Below are 14,497 nucleotides of genomic sequence, written 5' to 3'. Positions count from 1 at the left end.
ATTGAAACACGGTGCCCCAAGGTCGTTAATTACGGATCGAGGGAAAGTTTTTCAGTCGAATGTTGTGACAGAGATAAACCGTCGGCCCAACAGTACTCGTCACATGATGAGTGCCTACTATCCACAAACTAACGGGTTTACTGAACGCCTTAATAAGACCTTGGTCGACATGCTATCGATGTTCGTCAGTGTTGAGCAGAGCAACTGGGATGAGGTGCTACCTATCGTGACGTTTGCCTACAACATTGGCAAACAAGACACCACAGGATTCACGCCATTTTTCCTGGTGCACGGGCATGAGGCGACTACGACGATGGACACAGTGTTTCCGTTACATCCTGAAGATATGGACGACGTCTACATCGGCCAGGTGTTAACCAGAGCTGAGGAAGCTCGCCAGTTGGCTCGACTCCGCACGCTGCAGGCTCAAAAAAACGGTCGGCGAAGTTATGACGCGAGCCACCGCCTAGTTGTCTACCAGCCCGGTGACCTCGTCTAGATCTTCACTCCTGTTCGGAAGGTTGGTCTCTCTGAGAAACTCCTCAAGCGTTACTTTGTGCCTTATAAGGTTTTAAGACGGTTGTCTGATGTTGAAGATTTCGAACCCGACGCAAGACGAGGAAAGATCAGATACGGTCCACGTTCTTTGAATGAAGCCCTACAAGGATCCTGCCACCCAGGGTAAATTCGAAGCTCCAGCGACAGGCAACAAGCGGAAAGGTGACGAAGAGCTTAACGCAAAAGAAGTTCTAAGAAGATCACCGCCAGGGCGAGCATCAGTCATCGGGAGTCGGATGACTCGTTCCTGGACAAGCAGGACGTAACACCGAGACGCTGCTTGCTTGAGGAGGGAGCAATGTCGCGGAAGAACACGAGTAGCGACATGGTTTAGTGGTTTTAATCCTGAACTGTAGCAAGAAGGGTCGTGAGTTTAACACTCACCTCGGACGTATTATTTTAATTTCTATATTCGGCTCGAGTACATTCTAGAGGTATCCACAAATGTCAACAAGAATCACTGTACTGGAATGTTTTATAAATATTGAGTGTCATGTAATGGTTCAAATGGCTCTGAGCACTATGGGACATCTGAGGTCATCAGTCCCCTAGAACTTAGAACTACTTAAACCTAACTAACCTAAGGACATCACACACATCCATGCCCGAGGCAGGATTCGAACCTGCGACCGTAGTGGTCTCGCGGTTCCAGACTGAAGCGCCTAGAACCGCTCGGCCACAGCGGCCGGCAGTGTCATGTAATATTTTGTCTAACGTAATATCTTGTATAGACACCTTTTATTAACCTGACACGTTCCACATCATTACGAAGTGTCGTATTCATGATCTATGGAACAAGTACTAATCTAATCTAATCAAATACTGTGTTGTGTTCTGGCCGGAGGCATTTCGCTCCGCGCACTTGTATGTGGAAGTGCAGAATAAACCTTCGCTAAGTGAGGTTAGTGTTCGTCATTCATCTAATTACACCTTCTTCTATGTGTCAATATCATCAGGAGGCTCTTTCGGTTTTGAAAGTTCGAAGTCTTTTACTACTGTAATCAATTCGTGCCTCAGTATCATACCATCTGGAGGCTCTTTCTTTTTCGCTTCGGTCTTTACCGCCGAATTTCGCTTGGAAAAAATTTCATTAAGCCTTTCATATCTATTTTCCATAAAGTTTTGTTTCTCCCTCCTCCATTTCTATATCTTCTTTCGTTATTTTCAATTTTCAAATTATTTCCTATGTTTTGTACTTGATTTTCGGTCACAGGTGTTTCCTCGATATCGCATTGGATGACGTGAACTTTCACTTCACACTTAGTATAATCATCACGAACTTCAGTGGTTCGCTTGTAATTGTCGGGATACACATCTTTATCACTATCGCTAACAACTGCTTGTGCGAGATTTTCGTCAGCCAGGATCGTATCCACACTGTTGAGGATTTCATCTTCCTCCCGATTCCTACTTATACTGGCCATTTTCCTATTTTCTTCCCCATTTCCCTAATACCGGCAGCTCACGTACTTCGCGCGGCACCTTCCTTCCTCTCACCAATCTCTTGTTCTATATTTACTACATGCTCACCTTGCGTGTCACTTCCTATTTCCACCTCAGTTCCATTTACGGACAATGTCCTTATTCCGATGTTTCCTTCATTTATTACATTTATCGCCATATAAACTTCTCCAAAATTTTCCCGCTCATATTGCTTTACACTTTGAAATAAATCATCATGCCCTTTTTTTGCCCCTAATGACTCCCTTTCACACAAATTTTCTATCTTTCCACTTTTATAAACTAACATGTCCAATCCATTACTCGTTTCGGTGCTATTTTCCACCAAAACAAGTCCACTGACTACTTTTACTAAGTCATCTCTTTTTACTGTAGCTATTTCGGTCTCACAGCAGCCAGCTAATCGCTCTGCGAAGTTCAATGCACACTGTGGCCTGTCAGTTTTTCGCCCGTGTGTGACTCATTCCACGTACACTGCCTCGTGACGCGTTTCTACCGTTAGCTTGTATCTTACATTCATCTTGCTATACCCCGTAACGTTTCTTCAGTTTGGGCCCAGAATAACTGTCCATGCGAATTTGGCCTGTAATACATATGGGCCTTAGTTTTCCGTGTCATCTCTATTTTGAAAGTTTGGTGGTACAAATCCCCTACTGCGAAATGATACGTTACTGCGACCTCTGCCTCTACCTCTTTGTATCATATTTATCTGGTAACGTTCGTTTTCAGTTTGTTCGTTCTGATCGTGATTTTCCCTTGTTCGGTTGTTATTGTTTTGACGATAATCACGTTTTCCTCCCCCAGTGATCTTCGTCTTCTACTCTTTCCAGAAATGATGAGAAGTTTTTATGGTTGCTTCCCACATATCGTTTCGAATCCTCTGGCAGTTTTTTCCATATCTCCCACACTATTTCGGACTCTGTTCGCCTAGTTTTTAAATGGGCCAATTTTTGTTACCATTTCTCGCAAAATTCTTTCATAGAGTTCCTGCCTCAATTATCATTTAGTCTTGTCACAATGAATTCTCTCCATAAGTAGTCCTGCTTTTCTTCCTACCAGTATTCCTCAATAAATTATTGCTTAAAGTCGGCAAAAGACATCTGGTCTGTATCTAGGTTCAACCCCCACCTTTTTGCATCACCTGCTAAGGTGCTGATAACCACATTAATCCTTTCTTGATCCATCAAATAATCAGGAAAATTCCTCTCACAATTTTTCAAAAAATCTAAGGGGTGCCATCCGTTATGTCTTTTCTCCAGGTCGTACCGTTCTTTGCCCTCTAGTAATTTGCTATAATTTATTCTATCAGTTACATAATTTGGTTTTTCCCTCATCTTACGTTCAAGACCACTCACTTTGCTTTGAATCTGTGAAGTGTTTTGTTCACACTTCTGTTAGCAAGTTGTTTACTCAGTTCTTTTTCGGAATCAGTCACCATTTGCCTCAATTGAGAAATTTCGGAGTTACATTTATTTGTTGATTCGGTTTTGAGGCTGAACACCTTTTTGTCAACTTTTGTTAACACAAAAGGCTCTACTTTGTCTTGGATTTCGTTATTTCAGTTTCAAATCTATCGTTAAAGTTATGAATCTGTCCTAGCATAGTGGTAACATTATTATTAATAGTATTTATCTCAACTTTTAAATTCCTAATTTCGTTGCTCACACCTACTTTCGCCTCTACTTTTTCGATTTGTTTACTGATTTTTACACCTTGCATTTCAATTTGGTTTCCTTGTCCTTTAAACTGTTTATTAATGTGACTACTCTGTGCTGTAATTTGCTGACTTTGTGCTGCAGTCTGTGAAGACAATAATTTTAATCGTTCATGCTCAGTGGTTTTTCGCTTTACGTTTTTTTCCTATACTGTATTTCAGTGCCCCATCTGGGGCGGGCTGGCAGCAGCATATGCGCTGCTCTTCAGCTGAAACACATTAATTATACAATAGAAGACATTTAAAATTACAAATATGGCGTACATAAATATAAAAAGGGGGAACATAATGGAAGAGAACAGACAAAAAGGGGCGACTGTAAAATGGTGGCAAAATCCTTAAAAAGTATTGAACACAAAAAGCCAAACACTGGGACAATTAAAAGAACACAAGACGAAGTATGGCTGCAGTAAAAAAGTAGCAATGGATGGCGAAGCACATAACACTATGTACAAGTCCAGCACACAATTAAAATTACAGCTCTGGACGCAGAGGAGAACAGCCCCAAAACAACACTGATGTAGCACACTGATGACGAACAAACACAGGATCTGCCAAGGTCATGGACGTCACGGCGAAGTTCAACATCCGGGAGGGGAAGGTGCTGGAAATCGCCCTGATGAAGGAGATGGAGGGTGTGGAGATGGAGAGAGGGAGGGATACAGCGATAGAGGTGCGGCAATGGGCGGGGGGTGGAGAAGAAGGAGGAAACCAGGGGGTGGGGGAGATCAAGCCTGTGGACAGTGTAAAGTATGTGGAGATGTTGGAGGAAAAGGAGGAGACGGGAGAAGGGGATGAGGTCGTATAGGAGCCGTGTGGGAGGAAGGAAGGCAGATATGGAAGGCAAGGCAGAGCGCATGGCGTTCAAGGATTTGGAGGACCTTGTAAAAGAGGGTGGGTGCGGAGATCCAGGCATCGCTGGCATAATGGAGGATAGGACGGATGAGGGATTTGTAGGTGTGGAGGATGGTGGAAGAATGCAATCCCCATGTCCAACCAGACAGGAGTTTCAGGAGGCAGAAGTGGGAACGGGCTTTCTGCTGGAGGGTCAGGAGGTGAGGGGACCAGGTGAGGTGACGGTGAAGGGTAAGGCCAAGGTATCTGAGGGTGGGGGTGAGCTGGATGGGACAATCATAAATGGTGAGTTAGAAATCGCGGAGACGGAAGGAGAAGGTGGTGCGGCCTATGATGATTGCCTGGGTTTTGGAGGGGTTGAGACGAAGGAACCACTGGTTACACCAAGTGGTGAACTGGTCAAGGTGGGTTTGGAGGGTGTGTTGGGACAGTTGAAGGGTAGGATAGAGAGCCAGGAAGGCGTTGTCATCAACATATTGGAGAAGGTGGACAGGTAGGGGTGGCTTGGACATATTGGCGGTGTACGGGAGATAGAGGAGAGGGGAGAGGACCGCTTTCCTGTCTTTTTTTCTTTATTGTTATTTTAATACCTTACAAAAGGTGGGCCGGCAGCGGCCTATCTACGCCGTTCTTCGGCCACAAGAAAAACAGACAGTAAACATGGAGACAGAAAAACACACAGACATGAATGGTAAGAACAGTAGACATAAATAAGAAATGACATGAAGGCATTCGCGGAAGGCACTGGTTGTACAAGTAAGTTCAGCAGTGGACACAAACAGTTTCACATGCGAATGAAGGAGCACACTGAAGAAGAACAGTGATGCACTTAGATGGAGAGAGCACTGAACACACAGAGGAGATGGAGTGGGGTCCTGCCACTGGGTGTAGGAGATGGGCAGGGGGAAGGAGGGGGAAGAAGCCAATGGGTGAAAGGAAGGGTGAGGGGAAGAGAAGGGAGGGGGCAGGGTCAGGTTTGGAAGCCTGGGGAGGGAGTGGGGAAAGTGGGAGAACTGGGAGAGAAGAGGGGGGAGGGAGAAAGGGAGGTGAAGAAAGAAAGAGGGAGGCCTGGAGGAAAAGGGGGAAGGTAGGAAAAGGAAGGGGAGGATTAGAGCTGATAGAGGGGTATATGGATGGAACGAGGACATCTTCAGAAAGGTGGAGTTGGCAGAAGCCACCTTGGGTAAGGGTGTGGAGAGTGTGAAGAAGGAGAGCACGTGGGACACAAGAGTATAGGTGCGCCAGTGGAATGGGGTGGGAGAGGATGGGAGAGACAAACGGGTGGGGAGGATCGAGCTTGCAGGAGGTGTAGACGATCTGTATGTGTTTGAGGAAAAGGAGGAGGTGCAGGAAAGGGATCAAGTCGTAAAGGATCCACATGGGGGAGGGGAGACAGATGTGACAGGCAAGGCAGAGCACATGGTGTTCAAGGATTTGAAGAGACTTATAGTAGTTGGTAGGGGTGGATATCCAGGTGGGGTGGGCCTAACAAAGGATAGGGTGGATGAGGGACTTATAAGTGTGGAGGATTTTGGAGGGGTCCAGATCCCATTTCGGGCAGAGAGGAGTTTGAGGAGATGGAGATGGGTTCGTGCCTTGGCTTGGACTGCCCGGAGGTGGGGGGTTCAGGAAAGGCGGTGGTCGAGGGTGACGCCAAGGTAGTTGAGGGTGGGGGTGAGGTTAATGGGGTAGCCATAGATGGTAAGGTAGAAATTCAGGAGATGGAAGGAAGGGGTGGTTTGGCCTATGATGATTGCCTGGGTTTCGGAAGGATTGACCTTGAGCAGCCACTGGTTGCACCAAGAGGTGAACAGGTCAAGATGAGATTGGAGAAGGTGTTGGCAGCGTTGAAGGGTGGGGGCGAGGGCAAGGAAGGCGTTATCAGCGTCATATTGGAGAAGGTGGACAGGTGGGGGTGGCTTTGGCATATTGGTGGTGTACAGGAGATAGAGGAGAGGGGAGAGGACTGCTTTCCTGTTTTTTTTTTTTTCTTTGTTGAATTTTAAGTTCCTCATTCGGGGCAAGCTGGCAGCAGCACATGCGCTGCTCTTCAGCCAAAAGACAATAATGATACAATAGAAGACATTTAAAATATTAAGGAGAAGATATGGTGGACAAAACTATAAAAACGGGGTAACATAACGGATGAGAACAGACAAAAAGGGGGCGACTTAAAATGGGGACAGAAAGCTTAAAAAGTATTGAGCACAAAAAGCCACACACTGGGACAGTTAAAAGAACACAAGGCAAAGTATTGGTGCAGTGTAAAAGTATCGATGGACAGCGTAGCACAGAACAATGACTGACAGTAACACTGTGTATATGTCCAACACACAATTAAAATCGCAGCTCTCGGTGCACAGGAGAACAGCACCAAACACAACACTGACGTAGCACAATGATGACGATGAGCAAAACACAGGATCTCCCAGGGGCATGGAGATGAGGGAGAAGGGAACAAGGAGAGGTTACAGTTGGAAGGAAGGGTAGATGTCAAGGCGAAGTTCAACGTCCGGGAGAGGAAGGTGCTTGAAATTGCCCTGATGAAGGAGATGGAGGGTGTGGAGGTGGAGAGAGGGAGGGATACAGCGATAGAGGTGCGGCAGTGGGCGTAGGGTGGAAACGAAAGAGGAAACCAGGTGGTGGGGGAGATCAACCTTGCGGACAGTGTCAATGATGTGGAGATGTTGGAGGAAAAGGAGGAGGTGGGGGAAGGGGATGAGGTCGTACAGGAGCCGTGTGGAGGAAGGAAGGCAGATACAGAAGGCAAGGCAGAGCGCATGGCGTTCAAGGATTTGGAGGGCCTTGTAAAAGTGGGTGGTTGTGGAGATCCCGGCAACGCTGGCATAACAGAGGATAGGATGGATGAGGGATTTGTAGGTGTGGAGGATGGTGGAAGAATGCAATCTCCATGTCCGACCAGACAGGAGTTTCAGGAGACAGAGGTGGGAATGGGCTTTCTGCTGGAGGGTCAAGAGGTGAGGGGTCCAGGTGAGGTGACGGTGAAGGGTGAGGCCAAGGTATCTCAAGGTGGGGGTGAGCTCTATGGGACAACAATAAAGGGTGAGGTAGAAATCATGGAGAAGGCAGGAGTGGGTGGTGTGGCCTATGGCGATTGCCTGGATTTTGGAGGGGTTGAGACGAAGGAACCAGTAGTTACACCAAGTGGTTGAGGTGAGTTTAGGGGGTGCATTGGGACCATTGAAGTGTAGGATAGAGAGCCAGGAAGGCGGTGTCATCAGCATATTGGAGAAGGTGGACAGGTTGGGGTGGTTTGGGCATACCAGCCGTGTACAAGAGATAAAGGAGAGGACAGAGCCGTGAGGGATGCCAGCAGTGGGATAAAAGATACAGGAGATGGTGTTGTGGTGGATGACATATGAAGGACAGCATGAGAGGAAGGGAGCGACCAGATGGACAAAATTGATAGGCAGGACATAGGTCTGGAGCTTAAAGAGGAGATCGGGATGCCATACATGGTCATAGGCATTTTGGAGATCGAGGGAAACAAAAATTGGCAGAGAAATGGGAGCTAAGCTGGAGGGAGAGAAGGTGAACGAGATTAAGTAGTTGGTCTTCGGCAGAGAAGGAGGGGCGGAACCCACACTGGGTAAGGGGGAGGAGGTGGTGCTGATGGATAAGACAGGAGAGGATGGATCCAAGTACCTTACTGAAGACGGAGGTGAGGCAGATGGGACGATAGGAAGAGGCAGCAGAAAGGGGTTTGTAGGGTTTGAGGAATAAGTGACACGGGAAGTCTTCCAAAGGTAGGGGTAGAAGCTGGTAGAGAGGATGACGTTATAGAGATGGGCAAGGACAGTCAGGATGGAGAACGGGCTTCCTCTTAGGTGACGTTAGGTGACACTGTCGTGACCAGGGGACGTGTTGCATTTGGAATGAAGGATAAGTTTAATGTATTGTGCTGTGATTGAAGTGTTGAGGTCTGAGGGGAGCAGCTGCCCCAAGTACTGGAGACTAGGAGCAACTGGAGTGACCGAGGTATCGGCGCATTCCATGACGGTGGGGAAAAGAGAATAATCAAAGTGGGGATCATCAGGGATAGAGAAGACCTCGGAAAGGTGGGGAACGAAGTGGTTGGCCTTACTGAGGTTGTCAGGAAGGGGTTGATCGTTATGGAGAAGGGGTAGTGGGATGCCGAATGGGAACCAGTAAGGCGTTGGAAAGCCGACCAATACTTGGAGGAGGTGATAGGGTGGGTGGTGTTGAGATGCGTGCAGGTCTGGCGCCAGTCCCAGCGTATCTTTGCTGTAATAAGGTTCCGTATGTGTTGGTGTATTTGCTGGTGGCTTTGAAGTGTATTCCTGAAACGAGTGCGCAGAAAGGAGCAATAGCAGCAGCAGGATTCGCGGAGGAGGAGGACAGCCAGTGGAGGGAGAGTGGGATGGTGGGGGTGGATGTTTTAGTAACAATATGGGCTTCCACGGCGTCAGTAATTACCTTCTGAAGGAAGGAAAGGCATAGATGATGTTTTCAGGATGGTGATAGGTAAGAGGGTGGCTTTCGACCTGGGTGGCGATGGATTCCCAGTAGGCATCGAAGTTGGCATGACAGTAGTCATGGACGATGTTGGGAGGGGGTCCAGCGTGGGGTGGTGGAGGGTGTGGTGAGCAGACATGTTGGTGAGAAGTGGTCGCTACCTGTGGCGTCAAGGATGTTGACGGCAACACACCCAAGGAGGTTGGTGGAGGCAATAACAACGGGGGTGGTGTTGCTTTTGGGATGACGTGTTGGGGAAGGGGAACAAGGTAACCTTGTATTGTGGAGAGGAACTGATGCCACCTCCAAAGTGCGGCAGGGTAGAGGCAATGGATGCTGAAGTCGGCGGCAATCACACAGGTGGAGAAGGTGCGATCAGTGTGGGAGATGAAGTCATAGGGAAGAGGAGCAGTGGAGCAGACATAGATGGTGGCGCAGGTAATGGTGAGGGAGGGGAAGAAGATGCTGAGGATAAGGTGTTCGGTGGGGTCATTGAGGAGGGATTGTGGGTGGACAGGGGTATGCCTAAGGTGGCCATCTGCAACTCCACCCTGGGCTCAAGGAACAGGAGCATCAGTGCAGTGGAGACTATAGGGAGAGGTGCGGATAGAATGGTCAGGCTGGAGAAAGGTTTCGTTCAAATGGAAGGTGTCGACCTGGTGGTGGGAGAGGGTGTTCATGAGTGGGTATTTGTTGGTGCGGAAGGAGCAGATGTTTGGAAAGAGGATGCGACACTTGTGCTGCGCCATGTCGGCAAGAGGGGGAGGGGGAAGAGAGGGAAGGGAAGAGGCTTAAACTAGGGTGTCGAGGTGGGTGAAGATGAAGTGGGCTTGGTTGTGGGAGTAAGTGACAAAGGTGCTCAGGTGGAAGACGGAGCAGGTGGCGGTTGCAGGTTCGAATCCTGCCTTGGACATGGATGTGTGTGATGTCCTTAGGTTAGTTAGGTTTAACTAGTTCTAAGTTCTAGGGGACTGATGACCTCAGCTGTTAAGTCCCATAGTGCTCAGAGCCATTTTTTGAACACAGGAAGCAGACAGGTAAATAATAGACAAACAATTAAAAACCACGTCGACAGTCTGGTTTATGTTCGCAAGAGATATAAAAATCACACCTAGCGACAGCATGATTACTTTTTGCAGCACTTTGGAAAGATGCAAAACACTGAACACTCACTTGAACACTGCACTAAAAAGTTGGCACAGATATGACCCACCACAGCCGAGGGCAGATGGGTGGAACCTGGACAGATGATAGGAAAGAATGGGGGGAAGGAGAGGAAAAAACGAAGTGGGGGAAGGAGGGGGGAAGGAACCGACAGAGGACAAGGACTCATAAGAGGGAGGGGGCTGGGCAGATGCGAGAGGGAGTGGGGAAAGGCACAGCAGGAGAATGCAAAAGGACTCGAGGGGGGAGGAGGGAGGCACAGAGAGGGTAGGCGGGGAGAAAACAGGATGAAATAGGACGAAGAGGGAGCCCAGGGGAAGGACAGAGGAAAGGAGTGGGAGATGAGGATCAGAGTTGATAGGAGGGATAAATGGAGGGAGAGGGCATCATCCGGGAGGGGGAGTTGACAGAAGCCACCTTGGTAAAGGAGATAAAGGGTATAAACATGGAGGGTAGGGGGGACACAACAGTGAAGGTGCAACAGAGGGCGGGGTTGGACAAGAGAGGAGCAACCACGGGATGAGGGGGATCAAGGCGGCGGGAGGTGTAGAGTATGCGGATAAGTTCGAGGAATAGGAGCAGATGGGGGAAAGGAATCAGGTCGTAGAGGATCTGTGTGAGTGACGGAAGGCGTATATGGACGGCAAAGTGGAGTGCATGTTGCTCGAGGATTCTGGAGGGGCTTATAGAATTTGGGAAGGGTGGGGGGGGGGGGGGTGGATATCCAGGCAGGACTGGCATAACAGAGGATGGGACGGATTAAGGATTTGTAGGTATGGAGGATGGTAGAGTGGTCCAACCCCCATGTCTGGCAAGTGAGGTGTTTGAGGAGTCAGAGGCAGTTGTGGGCTTTGGAGTGGGTAGAGCAGAGATGAGGAATCCATGTGATGTGACGGTCAATGGTGACGCTAAGGTAGGTGAGGGTGGGGGAAAGGCAGACAGGACGGGTGCAGATGGTAAGGGAGAAATCCAGAAGTTGGAAGGAGCGAGTGGCACGACCTCCGATGATTGCCTGGGTCATGGAAGGATTGATTTCAGGAGCCACTAGTTACACCATGTGGGAAAAAGGTCAAGGTGATTCTGGAGAAGCCATTGTGACTGTTGGAGAAAAGGCGCGAGGGAAAGGAATGCGGTGTCATCGGCATACTGCAGGAGGTGTACTGAGGGGGGGGGGGGCATATCTGCCGTGTACAGGTAGAGGAGAGGGGAGAGGACAGAGCCCTGGGGCACACTTGCAGAGGGATAGAAGGTGCGGGAATCAGTGTTATGGATGGTAACGTAGGAGGGACGCCGGGAGAAGAAGGAGGCAATCCGACGGATGTAGTTAACAGGAAAGGCATAAGTCTGGAGTTTAAACAGGAGACTGGGATGCCAGACACGGTCGTAGGCAATGTTCCTTTCTTTTTCTTGAATCCCTAATAGAACTTCTATGCTTCCTCATCTTTGCACTCCCAACGAAGAAGCTCTATTAGTTACGAGTTAATTGCAACTGGAACAATTTATCAATTTTAAATGGAGAAAGGAAGAATTAGTCTTTCAGTACATAATTAAATGAATAATTATATTTCTTATTTTAACTTTGGCGCACCCATTGAGATGCCTTCGGTTACAGCTGGGTGGGGGAGGGAGCTACCCTCAGGGGTATGTGTATCTCGGGTTGTGTTGTACACTACTGGCCATTAAAATTGCTACACCACGAAGATGACGTGCTACAGACGCGAAATTTAACCGACAGGAAGAAGATGCTGTGATATGCAAATGATTAGCTTTTCAGAGCATTCACACAAGGCTGGCGCCGGTGGCGACACCTACAACGTGCTGACATGACGAAAGTTTCCAACCGATTTCTCATACACAAACAGCAATTGACCGGCGTTGCCTGGTGAAACGTTGTTGTGATGCCTCGTGTAAGGAGGAGAAATGCGTACCATCACGTTTCCGACTTTGATAAAGGTCGGATTGTAGCCTGCCGCGATTGCGGTTTATCGTATCGCGACATTGCTGTCGTGTTGGTCGAGATCCAATGACTGTTAGCAGAATATGGAATCGGTGGGTTCAGGAGGGTAATACGGAACGCCGTGCTGGATCCCAGCGGCCTCGTAGCACTAGCGGTCGAGATGGTAGGCATCTTATCCGCATGGCTGTAACGGATCGTGCAGCCACGTCTCGATGGTCGCATCCGTGTTTGGCGACATCGCGGTAAACGCACATTGGAAGCGTGTATTCGTCATCGCCATACCGGTGTATCACCTGGCGTAATGGTATGGGGTACCATTGGTTACACGTCTCGGCCACCTCTTGTTCGCACTGACGGGACTTTGAACAGTGGACGTTACATTCCACATGTGTTACGACCCGTGGCTCCACCCTTCATCAGTGTGCGATTTTTGCTTTTACCAGTGGGGGGGGGGGGGGGGGGATGTCTTAGGGGGTTAGTATAATTACATATGTTACTAGCTTGGACCGTGGCGTTACCCATGGTTAAACAGTTATTTATAAATAGATGTTAATGCCGAAACTCACTATTCACGCGTATGCACTATCATAAAAGCCATCCCTTGTTATATCTTTAAAAGTGCATTATAGGTAAAGCTTATTTACAAAATCATCTACGTACAGGTATACGACGGGAATTCAAAAAGTAAAGGCACATTTGTGAAAATCTGTACTTATTCTGATGATAGAAAACTGAAACGTGCGTTATTTTTCTACGTAACCTCCCTGGACTTTAATGCAGTTTTCCCGACGTTTTACGAGTTTTTTTTTATTTCATCAGAAAATACGTTTTTCGGTTGAATCTTTAACCAATTTTGCACCGCAACAATGACGTCTTCATCACATTCAAATCTTCTTCCCTATAGTGCTTCCGTTAAGGGTCCAAACATGTGAAAATCGCTTGGAGCCAGCACCTCGAATCTCAACTCCTTTATTGCGTCGGCTGTCCGTTTGGCAGAATGTGGGCAAGCGTTATCTTGTTGCAAGATGACACCTCTTCACAGTTTTCCACGACGTTTGGATCTGATGGCAGGTTTTAGTTTCGTATGCAACACATCACATCCACCATACAATACAGACCTGGCTCTAAAGCAACGTTTACGCTGGGGCGACGTCTTGCAACATTGTGGCATGCTACGGAAATGTGGTGTGCGTCATCTTGTTGCATGCTACAACAGGCAACATCTTGCGGCGTATGTTGCGTGCGGCAGGTTAATTTATACCAAAGCAACTGAATTTGTGCCACACATGTGTCGGTCTTGCAGTATAAAGGATGGTAAAGTATCGCAGCGGCGGCCTACTTGGTACTTGCACGTGCAGCTAACAACGGAAATGAAAACCAAAGGAAAATAAAACGATGGTGGAAGAGAAGAGTATTTAAAGAAGGTCCACGAAGTAGTATCCTAGGAACTAGAAGCAGACGATGGTGCGTTATTTAGTAATGTGTGCTTTCGTCCCAGGCCATACCGTTGCCAAAAGGTGGCCTAACGGTACATGTTCGCACAGGTACCGGGACGGTCACCACCTTGTGTCAGGGCCCGGGGTGGGAATTTTAGCCCCCAGCTCACCCAACTCTGTGGTACGACTGCTCTGGTATGACTGACACACTACTTCCCTCGCAAGCTCGCAAGTAAACGGATGACGCATCTTAGACGAAAGCAACAATGACGACATGAGAATGATGATTTAGTTCTAAATGTTTTGAAATGCTTAACTACTACATAACACTTTTTCAAAATTAATAAGCAAACACATTAATAGTATTAATAGTAAGACTGTATTAAAAACTTTCAGAGTTCGGCTCCACAAATTTAAATTATATGTAAAGTTTCACTCCAGTGCGTGGGAAATAAACATCCCAGGTTGGGATGCATGAACTAAAACCAGAGGAAGGCATGGTCTGATGCAGAGGGGGGGGGAAATCCTCCCAGTCCCCCCCTGCAAATCGCACACTGCCCCTCATTCGATCCCTGCGAAACCACACATTTCAGCAGGATAATGTACGACCGCATGTTGCAGGTCCTGTACGGGCTTTTCCGAATACAGAAAATGTTCGACTGCAGCCCTGGCCAGCACATTCTCCAGATCTCTCACCAATTGAAAACGTCTGGTTAATGGTGGGCGAGCCACTGGCTCGTCACAATGCGCCATTCACTACTCTTGATGAACTGTGGTATCGTGTTGAAGGTGCATGGGCAGCTGTAACTGTACACGCCATCCAAGCTCTATTTGACTGAATGCCCAGGTGTATCA

This window comes from Schistocerca nitens, chromosome 3, assembly GCF_023898315.1.
Source record: "Schistocerca nitens isolate TAMUIC-IGC-003100 chromosome 3, iqSchNite1.1, whole genome shotgun sequence".
In the NCBI taxonomy this organism is placed as follows: Eukaryota; Metazoa; Arthropoda; class Insecta; order Orthoptera; family Acrididae; genus Schistocerca; species Schistocerca nitens.
This window is presented reverse-complemented; position numbering follows the sequence as displayed.